Genomic DNA, 17,911 nt, shown 5'->3' with positions numbered 1-17,911 from the left:
CTGTTTATTGGGGTGGGGGGTTCTGGACTAGGACATCTTGGCAGGGTTGGCATCTGTGGACACATATGTAGGATTATTTTCTAGGTAATCATAGCCCGAATGGTGATTGTGTCGGGACTTTACAGTCCGTGCCGGTGGAACTAGTTACAGTATGCACCTGGTTTGCGGTGAAGCGTTAGTCCAGATGCAGCGCTGCCTGGGGAAAGTCACTAACACGTATTGATTAGAACATCGTTAGGAGAGCTCATTTGATGTATACTCTGTAGACTTCATGTAGCACGGCAGCCTTGTAGGGTCGGAATTACTATTCCCTTTTCACAAACTGAGACTAAAGTTAAACAGTTTGACCAAAGTTAAGGTCAGGATTAGCGTCTCAAGTGTTTGTGACTCATTGTTTTTCAAGTTTGCTACATGTAAGCTTACTGACTCCTGCTGGCACGTGTGAAAAACACTGAGGCAAGGCTCTCTAGTAGCTGGTGTCTTCTTGCGTGACATGTAAGGCAGGTGTGATTATTACTGATAATACAGTGGCTCCTGGTGCCTTTTTTAAAAAACCTGTTTATTTTGGAATAATCTCAGATTTACAGAGAAGCTGTGAGATAGCACAGAGAGTTCCACTTGTATTCAGCAAAGCAGAGTGGCTCCACTTGAGCAAACTGCTTCATGCCAGTCACCATTCTAGGTGCTGGAGAGAGTAACACGCTGCCCTAGAGGATTTCAAGGTCTGGTGGAAGAGACAGATCCATAAACAAGTATAGTGCCTTTTGCTCAGTGCTGAAGTGGAGAGAGGGGAGCACAGAGTAATTTATGTCTGACTGCCTGGGAAGGAGTGGCGCGAGCTTGCAGGATACAGCATTTGAGTTAGGTCTCAAGGATTAGTGGGTATTCACTTGATTGATGGGACATTTCTGCCCACATTCATGCTACCTAGGTTTGTGTTCGAAGAGAACTCTCTAACCTTTATAAAGCGGACTCTTCTTATTTGATTCTCCTCTGTTCGTCTTTCTCACATCTCCTCTGAGAGGTTTTTGTCATAGTTTCCACAGGCTGTGAGAAGAATCGCGGTTTATAAATCCATGACTAGGAGATGAAATTAAGCTGTGTTTCTTAGTAATGGAAGTATCTAGATCTGTACGTTTTAAAATTCTTTCTCTTTCATAGCTGCTGAGTACTTCAGTGGTCTGATCACACACATTCTTTATGCGAGGTTGGAGCACAGTTCTTCTGAACTATGCCCACAGCAGAGGGGTATTTTGAGTGAGTGTGTTGGTCGTTGTGGGCTGCTCTAGGAAAACACCATAACCCCAGGTGGCTGAAACAACAGTCATTTACTTCTCCCAGTTCTGGAGGTTAAGTCCAAGATCAAGGTGCTGATTCCTGGTGAGGGCTCTTCCTTGCTTACAGCCAGCCACCTTCTTGCTGTGTCTTCACATGGCAGCGATGGAGAGAGAACTCTGGTCTGTCTTCCTCTTCTTCTAAAGACGCTGATCCCGTCTTGGAGACCCTACCGTTCTGACCTCATCTAAACCTAAGCACCTCTCAAAGACCTCATTTCCAACTACCATCACATTGGTGATTAGGGCTTCGGCATCAAAATTGTGTGTGTGTGTGTGTAGGGGGGGCGGGGTGCACAATTCAGTCTGTAGTAGGTGGGTTTCTTGGAATTTTTGTTATTATGAGGAATTGCTCCAAAATAGGCTTGATAGAGAACTAAATAGGAAACTGTAAAATTAGCATTTATATGGCTTTTGCTACAGCAAAGTAGTAAACACAATTTTATTTAAAATCAGAAGAAATTATTGTAGATACGTTAAGTCTGATTCAGAGGCTGGTGGATGCCAAGAAGAAATTTTAATTGTTTCATTTGGATGAAAGAGAGAAATACGTGGTGAAATACTGCAGTGGTGTTTTCACTTTTAGGCCTTATACAAATGAATGCTTTCATGGTTATCAAATTAGGGTGTAAGGACTGTGGTAGTGAGCTATTGCAGTTCCCTCACTGATCAGGAGGCTGAGCCCCACAGAAGCTGAGCGGCTAATGCATTGTAGAGGTGAGTGGCAGAGCAAGGATTGGAATCAGGCCTCCAGATTCACGGGGCCAGTCTTTCTGCTGTTCCATCAGTGGTTCTCAAACTGATGGTGCATCAGAGTCAGCTAGGGGGGCTTGTGAAAACGCAGATGCTGGGCTGGGTCTCTGAATCAGCGGGTCTGGACTGGGACTGAGAATTTGCATTTCTGACAAGTTCCTGGGTGATGTTAAAGCTGCTGACTCTGAGGGCACACTTTGAGAACCCCGGCCTTATGTGATGTTGCCTTTGACCTCTTCTAAGAGGATAGTAAGTAAACGTCTGTGGGTTTATACCAGCTTGACCCTTCCTTGATGTTCAGAGAATCAAGTTCTTTAATTTTGTGTTGTGTACTGTAATGCACCAACAACATAATGATTAGATGGAAAAATGTACTAGAAATGGAGTATGTTTTAGAGTCATTTTGGCATCTTCAGGGATGATTTTTGGAGATAATTGTAGAGGTCAGAACCGCTTATGCAAAGGGGATACACTTGAGCTCCTAGCAGCAATCACACTAAAAAGGGTGCCGGTATTGATTGCTAGATTGTATGGGAGTGAAAAGTTCCTTCCAGTTTTGTTACTCTATGTTTTTCTTTCTCATTTTGTGTACTGAAATGTTCTTAATGTATCAAAATCTTATCAGGCCCCAGCACAGTTCCATGCCCATAGTAGATGTTAAATAAATATAAGTTGAATTGAATTAAAAAAGATTAATAGGGAAAATGAGGTAGATTATTTATCTGGAGAGACTTCAGTGCCCTAGGAAAGTTAGTCGGCTCTCTAGATTATCCCAATCACAGGTTTTTAGTGAATACTTACAGATTATTCTTGTTTATGCCTTATTTGCAATTCTTGGGTTTTTTTTAGCACAATTATTGGAGGAGGTAGCATATTTTTTTTTTCCTTTTTCTCCCCAAAGCCCCCCAGGACATAGTTGTAGATTCTTCATTGTAGGTCCTTCTAGTTGTGGCATGTGGGACACCACCTCAGCGTGGTTTGGTGAGCAGTGCCATGTCCACGCCCAGGATTCGAAGCAACGAAACACTGGGCCACCTGCAGTGGAGCGCACGAACTTAACCGCTCAGCCACAGGGCCAGCCCCGAGGAGGTAGCATATTTTATGTAAGAGTTATTGAGTGATCCCCCATATCTCTTTATCATTCATCTGAAATTATTTTTACAAACTTTTTACTTTGAAATGATTATAGAAGTAGAAAAAATGGCAAAAATAGCCCAGAGAATTCCTATATACCTTAGACCCAGCGTCCCTTTGTTAGCATCTTATGTAACCATAGTGCGGTTATTGAAACCAGGCAGTTGATACAGTTAATCTAAAGTCTTTATTCGGGTTTCACCCCTGATATCTTTTTTCTGGTCGAGGATCCAGTCCAGTAGCCCACACTGCATTTAGTTATGGTGTCTCCTTGGTCTCTTCCAATTTATGACAGTTTTTTATCTTTCGTGACCTTGGTACTTTTCCAGAGTACCGGTCAGGTATTTTGCAGAATGTCCCTCAGTTTGGATTTATCTGGTGTTCTTTCATGATTAAATTGAGGGTTAAGCATTTGTGACAAGAATACCACAGTGGTGAGGTTGTTCCCTTCTCAGTGCATCATATTGGCACATGTGTGATGTAGATAGGTCTTATCGCTGGTGAATGTTAACTTTTGATCTCTTGGTTGAGGTGTCTGACATGTTTCTGTGCTCTAAAGAAAAACATTTTCCCTTTGTAATTAATGACTCTCATAAGTTTACTGATTGTAGTGCAGATGTTTAAATGAAATGAATATAGAATGTCAGAATCCTTTGAGCCTGACCCTAATTATGAGATCTTTCTTATCTTGGAGGCTTCATTATTATTTGTTAGATCCCAACATAGTAGGGAAGGGTAAAGCTGTAGACTTCTAGAAGAACAGTTATTTGTTCAAGAACTTGTACCTGATCTTGGTCAGTCTTAGTCTTGAATTGTCAACAGCGGAAGCTCTTTGTTCCAATTCTTTTTCTGTGGTTCTGCGATCTGTCTCGCATCTGTCTTCCAGTGGATGACTTTCCATAACTACATTGCGTTTCTTCAGATTCTCCCTAGAGCATTTTTGTAGAAGATTTGTGTGCTTCAGTTCATCACAAGGCAGTTGCTCCAAGTATCCTCTTGTTGACCCACTTCCTAGTCCATACAGCTGAGTGTGTGTGTTCTCTTTGTAGACTATGCTGATGAAGTGCTGGAGATTACATAGATACATAGACACATATAAATTGTCTCTATTTTCAAACTGTATATCCCTTTAATATCCCAACAGGAGTCAGTTGGAAGATATGTATGTGGCCTGTCTCCCTCCCCGTCATCCCCCTCCAAAGCTCGTAAGCTCCTTAGAAGCAGGGAACAGATCTCTTTTTGTTTACCAGTCACTTGCTTGGTGCTTGGCATACACAAGGCACTCCATAAATATTTGAGAATAAAAGAATATCATATGTGCATCTTGTTAACTGGTTTTAGAAATTACCAGACTATTGGAAACATCTTTCCACATTAACACAGCTATGTAATCATCATAGTATTCCACTATAGTCATGCCTTGCTTAACAATGGGGATACGTTCTGAGAAATGTGTCAGTAAGTGATTTTATCATTGTGCAAACATCATAAAGTGTACTTTCACAAACCTAGATGGTCGAGCTGTTGACACGAATAATCAATAATCATTCTACAGCGGGGAGTTTTACTCGAGCCAAGCTGAGGACTGCAGCCTGGGAGGGAGTGCAGCCTTCCTAAGTGCTGTGAAGAAGAGTGATTTTTCAGCACCATTGTATACCATTTCCAAACAGACATACATCAAGTGTGACAGGGGTACATTCTTTCAAGGGTTCAAGGAGATACTTTGTTATAGATTAGTACATACACAGTGGGTCAGCATGACCCCAGTGTCATGGGAAAGGACACTTACCTTCAAAAAGTACTGGTGTCATAAGAAGAGAGGCATTGGTTCTTACCTTCAAAGAGTACATTCTGGGGCCGGCTCTGTGGCTGAGTGGCTAAGTTCGCGCACTCCGCTGCGGCGGCCCAGGGTTCGCATCCTGGGTGCGGACATGGCACCGCTCATCAGGCCACGTTGAGGCGGCTTCCCACATCCCACAACTAGAAACGCCTGCAACTAAGATATACAACTGTGTGCGGGGGGTGGGGGGGTGGAGGGGTGGGGGGGGGGGTTGGGGAGATAAAGCAGACAAAGAAATATTGAAAAAAAAAGAGTACATTCTTTATTTTGGGACAATATACAACGAACATTTGACAGGCTGTAAGTCAGGCTTCTTTGGTTTAAATAAAATTTAGTCCAAATCGCATTTAAACCAGAACGGCTTCCCCATACACCTCAATATATAAAATTTTCTTCTATCATAGCCTCCTACACATGTAGGCTCTGTGGTACTAATTTCATGGGATCGCCATCATCTACGTGATCTACTGTTGACTGAAACGTCCTTAGATGGCGCATGACCATATATGGATGTGCTGCAGCAGCTACGTCTGTAACCCATCCTGCGTTGTTGGAGATTAGGTTGTTTCCAATTTTTTCTATTATAAAGAGTTCCATGGTGAATATTCCTAAATATGTATTTTGTTCAGTTGTTTCCTTAAGATAAGTTCTGTAAAGAGTCATTGATAGCTCAAAGAAGATATGTATTTTAAGGCTTTTGATATATTGCAAATAACCCTCTAGAAAGTTTGTATAGATTTATATTCCAGCCAGTACTGTTGAGAATGCTCATTTTGCCACACTTTCCCCAATGCTCAACTTTCAGTTTTTTAGAATAAGACTAAAGCTAGAGTTAAAAAAATTTGTTTTTTGTTTTTACGATTTGCACCTTTGTTTTTCTTCTTCTTCTCCCCAAAGCTCCCCAGTGCATAGCTGTGTATTGTACTTGTAGGCCTTCCTGGTTGTGCTCTGTGGGACGCTGCCTCAGCATGGCCTGATGAGTGGTGCCATGGCCCTGCCTGCAGCCAGGATCCGAGCTGTCAAAAGCTGGGGCTGCTGAAGCCGAGTGTGTAAACTTAACCACTTGGCCACAGGGCTGGCCTCTTTTTTTTTTTTTGTGGTATTTTTAAGGATTCTTCCTGGAGTATGGTGGGGTGGGGATCATAGTCTGACTAATTTGCTAATAACCCTCCAAGTTTTCCGTATTGAAATTATCCAGTTTTTGGTTTGCCTCGATGAGAGAGCAGAATAAACCTCAATAAGGTAGGGGTTAACAGGAATCATTATCCTCTCTGAAGTTATAGTTGGTCATATCTGTGGGCCTTAGCCAATAGGAAACTTCTTGAGAGTGGGATACATTTCTAATTCATATCATTCAGAAAAATCAACTACAGGTGAATTAAAGGCTTAAATACAGAAGGCAAAACTATGAAATTTTTGGAAGACAATGTAGGACAGTAATTGTGTGACTCTAATACAAGGAAGAGCTGCTTAAACAGACCACAGAAAGTGTAGACCATAAAGGCAAAGATTGACCGCTTTGACAGCATTAATTTGACAGCTTGTGGTTATGAAAAGAAACCATCAAGAAAGTGAACAGACAAGTCACAAGTGAGAATAGATATTTTCAGGACGTATTATTGAGAAAGGATTGTATCTAGAAAGGTAAACAGTGACAAATCAGTAAGAACAATAGAAAAATGGGCCTATGACCCAAGTAGGCATCTCACAGAAGAGGAAACCTGCATGCAGAGATTCTCGACTTCATTAGTAATGAGGGAAAGGCAGTTTAGGACCAACGTGGTGTATAGTTTCATAACATTGGGTTGGCAACAGTGTAAAAATCTGACAATGTCTGCTGTTTAGGAAGGTCGGAAATAACTGGAATGCTTACACACAACTGGTGGGATTGCAAATTGGTACCATAACTTTGGGATTACCTAGTAAAGTTAAAGATGGATGTACACTTTGACCCAGTGATTCTACTCCTGGGTCTTTATCCTGGAGCAGTGCTTCTAAATTGTGTTTTCAGCATCTCACAGGAACTTACTATAAATGCAAAATTGGGGGCTCCACCCTAGACCTATTGAATCAGAAGCTTTGGGGATGAGCCAGCTTTCAGTCTTAACAAGCCGTTCAGGTGGTTTAATGCATGCTAAAATTGGCAAACTGCTGCCCTAGAGAAACGCATGTATGTGAGTGCCTGAGGACATGACAAGAATGCTCACAGTTGCACTGTTTGTAAAAGGCAAAAACTGGAAGCAGTGTCCATCAGAGGAGAATGGATAAATTGTATTCCTATAGGAGTGCAACCGAATGGATTTTAGCCACATGCACCACTGAGGATTATTGTCAGGAATATCATATTGAGGAAAAAAAGCTACTTCCAGAAGAATGCACATAGTATTTTTCCTTTTTTAAAGTTTTGAAACATGTGAAGCAAAAGTCCATACTGTTAGGAATACAGATATGGCAAAGTAATAAAGCAGATTAATTACAAACACATTCAAATTAGTGGGTAGCTCTATTAGAAGAGAGAAGGTGATAGGGATCCCGAAACGGAACTGAAAGATTAGGAATTTAATTTTTTTTTTTTTTTTTTTTTGGTGGGGAAGACTCGTCTCGAGCTAACATCTGTTGCCTGTCTCCCTCTGTTTTGTGTGTGGGATGCCTCCACAGCATGGCTGATGAGTGGAGTAGGTTTGTATCTGGGATGCGAACCTGTGAACCCAGGCTCCTGAAGCTGAGTGTGCAGAATTTTAACTGCTTGGTCATGGGGCTGGCCCCCTGAATTTAATTTTCTTAAACTGTGGTCTGTACTCAGGGTTTTGTTATGTTATGCTTAGTGCCTCGCACATATTCAAATTATTTTTTGTACCTGCCAAATTTTTAAAAAACATACACTTATGTCTTTTCTTTTTGCGAAGTCTGTCTACACAGGGACTATTCAGTTTGTATGAAAAAGATCTGGTTGGGGTGATGGTGGAGAAGATATGTTCTTGCAGCATTATGGTCTGAAAGTCCTTTCAGCAGTAGGGATATCAAACAGAAGATTGTTTTTGATGATGATGGTGGTTAATACTTGCTGAGCACTTGCCAGGTGCCAAACACTGGTCTAAGGACATTACGTACTGAGTTTATCCTCAGTTAACTGAGGATTGAGCCTCACAGTGAGCATATGGGGGTTGGTACCACGACTCCTGTTTCCTAGGGGAGGAAAGGTGTGTGTGGATACAGAGGTGAAAACGGTAGAGGCTGTCTGACTCCTAAACACTCTGTCAGACCTGGTCAGAGGGAGAGGACAGCCAGACAAGACTGTTATGCCTGAGAGTGTTGGAGTTTCGAGACAAAAAGGAAAAGTCAAAATAGGAATGGGAGTGTGGAAGACTGTGGAGAGGGAAGGCTGTATATACCCGCATTTTTGAAGTTGCTTTCTTTATCTTAGTAGGTTTGTTTCTAAACCAGCGTAAATGACTGTCATTCTAGCAGATGCTGAGTCTCTAAAGCAGAAAAGTAATTGCATTTTGTTTTTAGTTTTAAGGATTGCATCTTCCAGTTCATTAGAAATTGGTAACATCACACCATAGGATTTGGGAAATCTTACTTCTTTGCTTAGGCAGTTTGGTTGCTAAAAAGGGCACTTTTGGGGACTCTCCCTTTGCCTATTGTTTTCTAGCCTTTGATAATTTTTTTTGTATCATAATTATCTCATATTATGAGGACTATTTCTTAGATAAACATTGGTTATATTGTAAACTTTATTTTAAGCCACCGTAGTATGACCGTCACTCCTTAAAATTAACAAATACAGAAAAAATTAAAAGATGTTCCAGAAGCCATAAGTCAAATTATATGAAACCAAATAGCACTACTGTTTTTGTTTGGTATTCAATTCAGAGTGCTCAAATTGTCTAAACCACATGAACTGTCAAGCATTTGTAATTGTATAATGTCATACTTTGCAGCAGAGTCAGCCCCTTACTAAGCTGACAGCCAGGAGAGTCCTTCCATAGCAGGGATGTCTGCATTTGAGACACATGTAGTGCTTGTTGGAGATCCGAACATAGGCTTCTTAAAAGAAATTTTAAGTACTTCAGCTCTTCTAGTTTCAGATGCATTTTGCTGAAGCTGGATAATCTCAGTCTTAATTGCCAGTGCTTTTCAATGTGTTGCATGTTCCTATTTCTCTTTTATTTTCTCTTATATGCTTTTTCCCCCCTTTAAACAAAAACACAAAAAGTTTTAAATAAAAACAAGTAAGGTAATAGGAAGCCTAATAGGAAAAAGATATTTATTGTTTGATGCCTTTGGAATAATAGCAGTGTAATCATCAAATGTAGCCAAAGCCCAGCATGCTTGTCAGTTACTAAGGATAATGGAAACTTTGTGTTTTAAACCTAGAGCAAGCAACAAACCACTTCTTTCAAAGTGTGTAATTCACTTGTGACTTCTGCTGATCGTGGATTCCGGACCAGAATTTGATGCGTATTATTGGATCAATTATTCTAGAATGAGAAATCACAGTTATAGAAGTTCATATAACTATAAAACCATTAGAATTTAAACTAAGGTGGTAATCTACTTTTAAAAATAGCTTAGACAATTTAGATCATTCGAGGAGAGGTAGTAGGAATTATAGTCTTTCAAAAAATGAGACCAAATGGTTTTCATTAAGAATCTTGAGGGTCTGTAATCTGGTTTTCCATATGGGTGGTGTTTAACACCCTAGGATTTCAGGGTGGGAGGTGGAGGCAGTGTTTGCTAAAAGTGACATTCCTCAGAGTCATTTTGCATGAGAGATTGTTTTGGAATCCCTGTGTGACATCCCTATTGAGTGCAGTTTGTTTACTCTCCTTCCTGATTCACCTTTCTTCTCCTTTTTTCCCCTCTTCTCCACACTTCAGCTCTCTGTCTAGTAAATATATGTTAGGTTTATATTATTTTTTTTTGAAGTTAGAAGGGACTTTACTCCAGGGGGTCCCAAATCTGGCTCATCAGAATCACTCAGGGAGCTCTCTGAAACTACAGATCCTTGTCCTTACCACAGACTCTCTTAATCAGGATCTCTCCATGGGTGGGACCAAGGGATTCATGTTTGGCTGATTAGCTAAATTGATAAATGATTGGTATTGGCTGTGGTTCCCTTGTGTTACAGATGTGGAGGTAGTAAGTCCAGGCATGCTCTTCCAGGGACAGTGGCATTTCTCAGAAAAGGTTGTCGAAGGTCTCGAAAAGCCTTCATTAATGGTAGAGTGACAAGCGATATGATAATTTTTGGGCATTGGTATGTGGCAGAGATGGCTAGCTGTCCATCTAAATCAGTTCTGTCCTTCCATAAGATACAGTTCTACAGCTCCAGGTTTCACTTTTCAGATTCCCTTGCGGCGAAGCACGTATGAGTGGAAGTGGTAGATGCCCCTGTCCGGGAGGGGGAAATTTCCCCTTTATTCCTCTTGAGTTCTTGTGGCTGGCCTCATAGTAAAATTAACACAAGACAGATTAAAGAGAAAACTCGAATTTAATGCGTACACGTGGGAGATCATAAAATTAACGCTCAGAAGTGACCAAAGCAGGCAGCTTTTATACTTTTTACACACAGAAACACTAAATTTGTGAGGATTTGACAGGACAAAGATACTTAGGTTTGGGTGCTTCATTAGTAAGCAATCTAAGCAGAGTTTGGACTTGTGGTGGTAAATTAGTAAAAAAGTAACAAGGTGTGTTTATACAGGCCTCTCCGCCTTGAATTCCACCCCCTCCCAGCCCCACCCTTTTTGCTTGAGGAAGATTGTTCCTGAGCTATCATCTGTGCCAACCTTCCTCTGTTTTATGTGGGATGACGCTACAGTGTGGCTTGATGAGCGGTGCTAGGTCCGCCCCGGGATCCGGACCTGCAAACCCTGGGCCACCGAAGCAGAGCACGCCAACTTAACCCTTATGCCATTGGGTCAGCCTCGTGAGGAAGCTGTTTTTCACATGGGAAATTCGTTTGCTCCTTTCAGGGGGAAATGGAAAGGGTCAAAGTGCAATTTTTGCATCAGCTGCTTCTCAAATAACTAAGTCAAAATAATCAGTGTGCCATTGTAGCATACTTTGGGGGCGGTCTGCCCTGGGTCCCAGCACTGCTTTTGAGTCAAGATTGCAAGACTGCTGTTAGTTATGTCTGACCAGATACTGAAAGTCAAAGGTCAGCAGATGGAAGCAGAGCTGGTTGGGACATGGAGAAGAATTGTCTCAGAGCACGTCTCGATGATATTTTACCAAGAGTCTGCTGCTTCCAGGCTTGCTTTCTTCAGTCAGCTGAATGCAGGGAACGAGGAAGCTCCAGGGCAGAGCTGCAAGATGGAAGGAGCCAGGATCCCTGAGTCGGCCTGGAACAGACCGCCTGCTGACCAGGAACACCTGCCGTGGAAGTTTACCAGAGCGAGAGAGAGACTTCTGTTGTGCTTTGGCCAGTTGTCAGTGCACTTTTTATACCAGTATGGTATTAGGGCATTATCTTCTTGTTAGATGGATTCTAGCCACTGTATCCAAATCTCAAAGGAAAGGCAGGTTCTGAGTATGTAGAAAATTAGTATTCTGCAGTTTTCCTTCTCCACGTGTATAATTCTGTTATCTATTCCTCAGAATGTAGACGTGTGATGTGACAGAGTTGGGACATTTTATTAGGCTGCAGTACTTTCTTAGAGGTGTAATCTGAAGGAGGCTACTACTCATGTGAAAACTGGTGAATGAGGATTTGTGATGCCAACTGTGAAGGTTGCCAGCAGTGGAGGGGAGACTGATCTTCAGAGCACTCTCGTTTAATAATGATCTTAGGGCTAAGAATTATTAGTTTTTATTGATTTCCTAGAATTTACATAATTGAAAAGTTAGCAAATGTATAAGGTATGTATGATGTGGCATTTTCCAAACTTAAGTCATTTCCCTACTCCTTCATTGTTTCTGCTGTGTTTTATACCACAGCATTTTATCTCACTCTTGTTTGTTGTTTGTTGTTCTGTTTGTTTGGTAACGTCTGTTGCCAAGCTTCCTTTTTTTGCTTGAGGAAGATTCTCCCTGAGCTAACATCTGTGCCAGTCTTCCTCTATTTTGCATGTGGGATGCTGCCACAGCATGGCCGATGAGTGGTGTAGGTCTGCACCTGGGACCTGAACCCACGAACCTGGGCCACTGAAGTGGAGTGTGCCGAACTTAACCACTACACCACAGGGCCGGCCCCTTTCTCACTTTTTTTTTTTTTAAACTTAGCATTGTCATAAGAAGTAATACATGTGGAGTCATAGGTTGGTGTGTTATTTTTTCCTAATATCTATTTGAATAATACATACTTATTTAAAAATCCCAACATGTGGTAGATAACTTTATTTTAAACGCCACTAGTGATATTTCTGTCATACTTGGGAAATACTGTTCACATAATGAATATTATTTTTTAGGATCTTCAGTGCTTAATCCATAAAATTCTAATAGAAATAGATGCAGTCACAGGAAACTAGCGGATGTACTGTGTCTAACAGGGCTTTGGTTACAGCTTTTTCCTATCACAGATTAATATTCTGTTTGATTAATATCTACATTTGTTTGTGACTGAGGGACGACGAAAACAGTGTATTTAAATAATTTTTGAACAGTGTTAAGCAGGATGTGCTTCTAAAGTTAGTGAGGAATGGGCCTAAGGAAGTGCTAATGAACGTGAAATTAAGATAAAAATTCTTGGAAAATACTGATACTTGTGGTAGAGAAAGAATTTGACAATCCCGTGATCCGAGGGTGAAGAAGATAATGAGGCTTGAACGGCCCGGGGAAGCGTTGTTAGATTACTGACTTAAATTTCAGGTATTGAGGAAAGAATTCCAGTAGGGAAGTTTTTCGCATTTTCCTCCTCTTCTCCTTTTATTTGCCCATATCTTTTTGTTCACTTGAGAGTATGTAAGATGTTGTCCTGGGGACATTTCCTATCAGTGTCAGCAGGAAAGAGTACTTTGTTGGAGGGGTGCCCTGGCGATCCTTGGTAGCTGAGGAAGTACCCACGTGCTTCTTCTCTCCCCTCTCAAAAGGTTTTAAAGTTCTAGAATTTGCCTAAACCATTGGATTTATATATAATTTAAATGTTACCTTCTTCCGTCATTTTGATAAGTTTGTCTCTTGGTGTATAAATTAATACTTTAAATTTGTTCTAAACATGTGTCTTTAAAGTTGAAAAGCAAGTTGCTTATTTCAGGTGTTCCAGAACTTTGTAGATGAGTCTTATACACTATAGACATTGAGCACATTGAAACTTAGTCTTTTTGGTTTTCCTTTTGAAGAGTCTAACTTCATATATAGTCCTGTTTTTGCTCCTGACTTCCTTTACCCATTTTTTAGGATTTGAATCATTAACACCCTATACCAGCAGGCAGGATAGTAAAAGCAGGCAAGGTAAATAAAGGAAAAGTGATAGAACTTCAGATGAGTTAATTTTGTAATTTGTGTTAGATCAGTTAAAACAGGAGTATGTTAAAATAGTCAAAGAACAATCATTTAAACTTTGGAGATTTTTTGCCCTTTTCTCACTTATAACAATTAATTGACAGTGAGATGTGAGAGACACTGACAGAGCTTTAGTGAAAAGCAGCAAAATGGAATTCAGAAGGAGAATTTAGAGGGAAAACTTGAAAATGGAAATGCAGTTTTGCTAGGTGAAAACTAAGGAAAAGGGGATCAGGAAAGTTACAGAAAAATGATAGCATTCTCGAATGAATGGCATAACGTTTATAGAGAGAACCTGCTGAGATGGTGAAAGAATCTAGAGATGTGTGTGATTGCAAACCTCCCCCCTTTTTTAGCGAATAGACCGTTTAAACTAAATTAAGAAAAGGATATAAAGTCTGTTGTTTGTTTTAATATTTCAGGACTGATTTTATAGATGAAATTATATTTTACAATAAATAGGAAGAAGAATTTATGTAGCCTGTTCTATTTGATGTGAAACAGCAAATCTCGTCTCTCTGTAGCTGTGAAGAAAATTCGTTATAATGTCTTTAGTTGTAAGAGATGGTTTCATTGTGATTAGTTCCATTGATAATAAAACAACCTTTTCAAATGGCATACGACACGAATGATCGTGTGTGTCTGCTTTTAATGGCATTGAAACTTTTCATTTTCTGTTTTACTCATAGAATTTTCCTTTTTTTATGCTGTTTTCCTGTTCCAATAAGAATTTTCTTCCTTTTAAAAAAAATCAAAACAATTAGATGGAAATATTAACAAAGCATTAATTTTAAAAATACATTTTGAAAGGAGATATATTGAATTTTAACTTTTTGTGTAAAATCTTTCCTACTACACAAGATAGCTTTGTCAGAGGTGGTTAAGATCGCCATAAAATTGACTTTATTACTGGATCAATTTAATGTATTTGGAAAATAGTACTTGAAGTGTAGGACCATTTTAATAAAAGAAACAGCCAAGTAAGAAAACTGGGCTAATGTTACAGTTTATTTTTGTCCCATGACTTGTCACGTTATGTTGCTGTTACTACATCCTCACGAGTAGTGTTGGGAAGGGGAGACTCTTTGATAATGAAAGGGGTGAGGTCTGTTTATTCTGTTACAGTCACCATGGCTTGATCCCTATTAGTATGGCTTTTTAATGATTGTTTTAGCTCTAACTTGAGCACTAAACAAATATTCTAATTTTTAACTTGCAGGCAAAATCAAATTAGGTATTTGAAATAGAACATGGGTATCCCCTGAAATAGGAACAGTATTCTCTTCTGACTTGAGTGCGAATTTTTTTCTCTCCGTCGATAGTTTTATTTACTCTGACCATTTGGGCTTAAGAGCACATAGTTCTAGCTTGTCTTCGGTTTGTCCTTGGACTCTGGCTGGGGAAGGTTATTTTTAGAAGTAGGCTAGACATGGCATGTGAGATGCTTTGGAGGTGGAACTTAATCAGATGTGAGTCCTGTGACCAGAGGCCCCTACATCTCCGAAGTTTGAATGCCTCCTGCTACGTGAGGGTGAGGAAGTTTTGTATTCTGTGTGGCCAAAAGGATTGTGACTCATTCAGCCCCAGTGGCATGTAGCTCTATAGGTGTTTACTGCATGGGCTGCCCCCTCAGGTTTGGGGAAGAGTAGAAATAGAGGTTGCTAACATTTCTGAGCTTAGCTGGACAGGAACTCATGGCTACTGTTATCTTTGAGGCAAGTTGTTTGCTATAAATGATTCTAGGGGCCAATAAGAATGAATGCCTTCATCCAAAATGAGGTTTTTCAGGAAACATGAAGACATTTCTTTTATTCCATACAAATCTAAATTTAAAACTCTCTACCTCATGTCTTTGTTAGTTAGCTCTTTAATAACTCTTGATTTTAGTATCCCAGTTTTTCATTGTAAGCCGTGTCAAGTCTGGTTTTGGTAGTGGGAGAGGCATAAATGTAAATGTCAGTTTATTAAGTTTTGAAATCTTTCAGAAGTTTGATGGGAATTCTTCTCTTCAACCAGTATACTTCATGGACCTCCTCCCGTGTCCCTTAATACTATTGTGATAGTATAGAACATTCTTGTTAAAGGTTGGAGGGTATAGGAAAGGAAATCTATGTAAAATATATACAAACGAGGGGTGAACTTGAGCCCTGTCTACTCTTGCCAAGGTGCAAAGGAGAGAGAGGGCATTATATTAGTTATCTACCGATGTGTAACAAATTATGTCAGAACTTAGTGGCTTAAAGCAAATAAGCATTTATTATCCCCCGGTTTCTGTGGGTCAGGGTGTGGAGTAGGCTCATTACCCAGTTGGTTGTGGCTGCAGTCAGGATTTTGTAGGGGCTGCAATCATCTGAAGGCTTGCCTGGGGCTGGAGGAGCTGCTCTGCAGGCAGCTCGCTCCCATGGCTGTTGGCAGGAGGCCCCAGTTCCTGTTTGGCTCTTGGTAGGAGGCTTCGGTTCCTTGCCCCCTGGGCCTCCATGTGCACAGGCTGCAGAAGTGTTCTTGCGACAGGTCCCCCACTTCCCTGGGCGGAGTGATCAAGAGAGGGGGCAAGCAGGATACCGGCACCTCTGTGACTGTGTCTCCAGAGCCGAAAACCCTCACTGCCACTGTTTTCTGTCCCTTGCAAGCACTTGGTCACCAAGGCCAGCCCACACCAAGGGGAGGGAATTAGGCTCCACCTTTTGAAGGGAGTGTCAGAGAATTTGTGGACTCATTCTGAATCGCCACAGGCATTTTCCTGGTGGGGGAAGGTAGAGTTAACAGACTTACCCTTAGGAATGCAATGCAGCCTGTCCCTGGCCCTTTGAGGAGGTGGGTTTGGCTGGACCCGAGTGTTCAGGAGCTGATCCCATTGTGAATAAACAACTATGTTACACATCCATTTGTGGTAAAATTGCTTCTGATGTTACCAATAAGTGGTTTTTAGGGTGTTAAATTTTACTCTTTTGTCACGGGAGAAGTTATTCAACTTGTGACCGTTAGCATTTTCATAGAAGAGTGATTTTTTTCTTTGTAGGATCAGATACTTTATTTTGTGGTCTCTGTTACAAAGTGATGTTTCTGATGGGAGAGTGTGGTGAGAGGAGGATTACATAAAGCACAGCTCCCTTTGGTTACCCTTAGGTTATGCACACGGTGTTTTGTAACGACAACGAATACTACAGTTTTCTCCTGAACAGACTATATATGGACTTGGTGGTACTTTATTAAATCAGGTAATCGTATAAGACATATACTTTCGATAAAAGGTCCAATTGAAAATGGTAGATTAAGAAAGAGATCTGAGCAGTCCGCTAATTTCCGTTTATTCCTGTCTTGCTCAGCTCGCAGTAGGCCTGTAGGAAGTCTTACCTGTCCTACCTTGCCCTTCCAGGAGGAGACTGTGCTGTAGGATCTCCACAACTTCTGGAGTTCGTCCTTTGTTGAGCTCCTCAAAGGGAAAGGGCAAAAGAGCATTGGGAGCTTTTATAAATGCACGTGTGTGCACGCCAGCCATGCTGCACACTATCCCCTGTTGTGACTTTACCATGGGCCTGGTGCCAACACGTGCTAACTGCACACTGCTTGCACCACTAATTTGGGTAAGTCTAGGAGGGGTGAAGGGTGAGATGGCGTGGGATGGAGGCAGGGAGAAGGTGGTTTCCTGTGTGGGTGGCCTTGTAGCAGTGAGAGAGTATGTCTGTGAGTGTGCGTGTGTGTGTGAGTGTGTGTGTGTGAGTGAGAGAGGGTGTGAGAAAGAGACAGAAAGCAAGCTCAAGCTGCCTTAATGTCTACTGGTTAGAAAAGAGAGAAGAGATGAAAAGAGAAGTGAAGACTGGAACAAAATAAGTGAAAACTGGAACAAAAAGGAGGGAAATGAGGGGAGAGACTTCATGTGTGCTGCCCATAGTCAAGGTAGCATGTGAAGTGGTTGAGAAGTTAACGTTTCCTGGAATAATTTCTTTAAAATGCTGAAAGAAACTTCCTGTGAGAAGCGGCCACCAGGTGTCATCAGAGGGCTGCTACTGATTTGTTTTGTTCTTGTTCTTAAAGAGTATTGGAGTGTTTCGATTTCTTTCTTGCAAGTGTGTTTTTTTTTTCTTCTTTTTAAACCATAGCAGAGACTGTTTCAGTCACAGCGGGGACTTTCTTTTGGGAGTTTCTTGCTGGGCTAATAATTTTTTATGGGTAACACTGAAGATCAAGTTACATGTAACTTTTTAGTCAAGGAACAGCTAGTTGAGAATTTGGATAAGAGTTGATAGTCTAAGTGGAATTGCGTATTTGAAAATCTTTGTGGAGTTGGATGTTGTTGAATTTGCATAGGCAGCATGTGCTTTAAGACTTGGGAATAACGTATCTCATTATTGTAGTCTGAACACCTGCTATGTCTTGTGAGTCTTGAAACCTGACTATG

The 17,911-nt window shown here is 40.9% G+C and overlaps 1 pseudogene; it reads left to right on the top strand.

The window, feature by feature from the left end:
- Positions 1–17,911, top strand: part of LOC123283949 (ligand-dependent nuclear receptor corepressor-like protein) — a 56,867-nt pseudogene that overhangs the window by 7,434 nt on the left and 31,522 nt on the right.

Source organism: Equus asinus, chromosome 12, assembly GCF_041296235.1.
Source record: "Equus asinus isolate D_3611 breed Donkey chromosome 12, EquAss-T2T_v2, whole genome shotgun sequence".
NCBI lineage: Eukaryota > Metazoa > Chordata > Mammalia > Perissodactyla > Equidae > Equus > Equus asinus.
The sequence above is the reverse complement of the archived record's forward strand: the minus strand, read 5'-3'. Positions and strand labels throughout refer to the sequence as shown.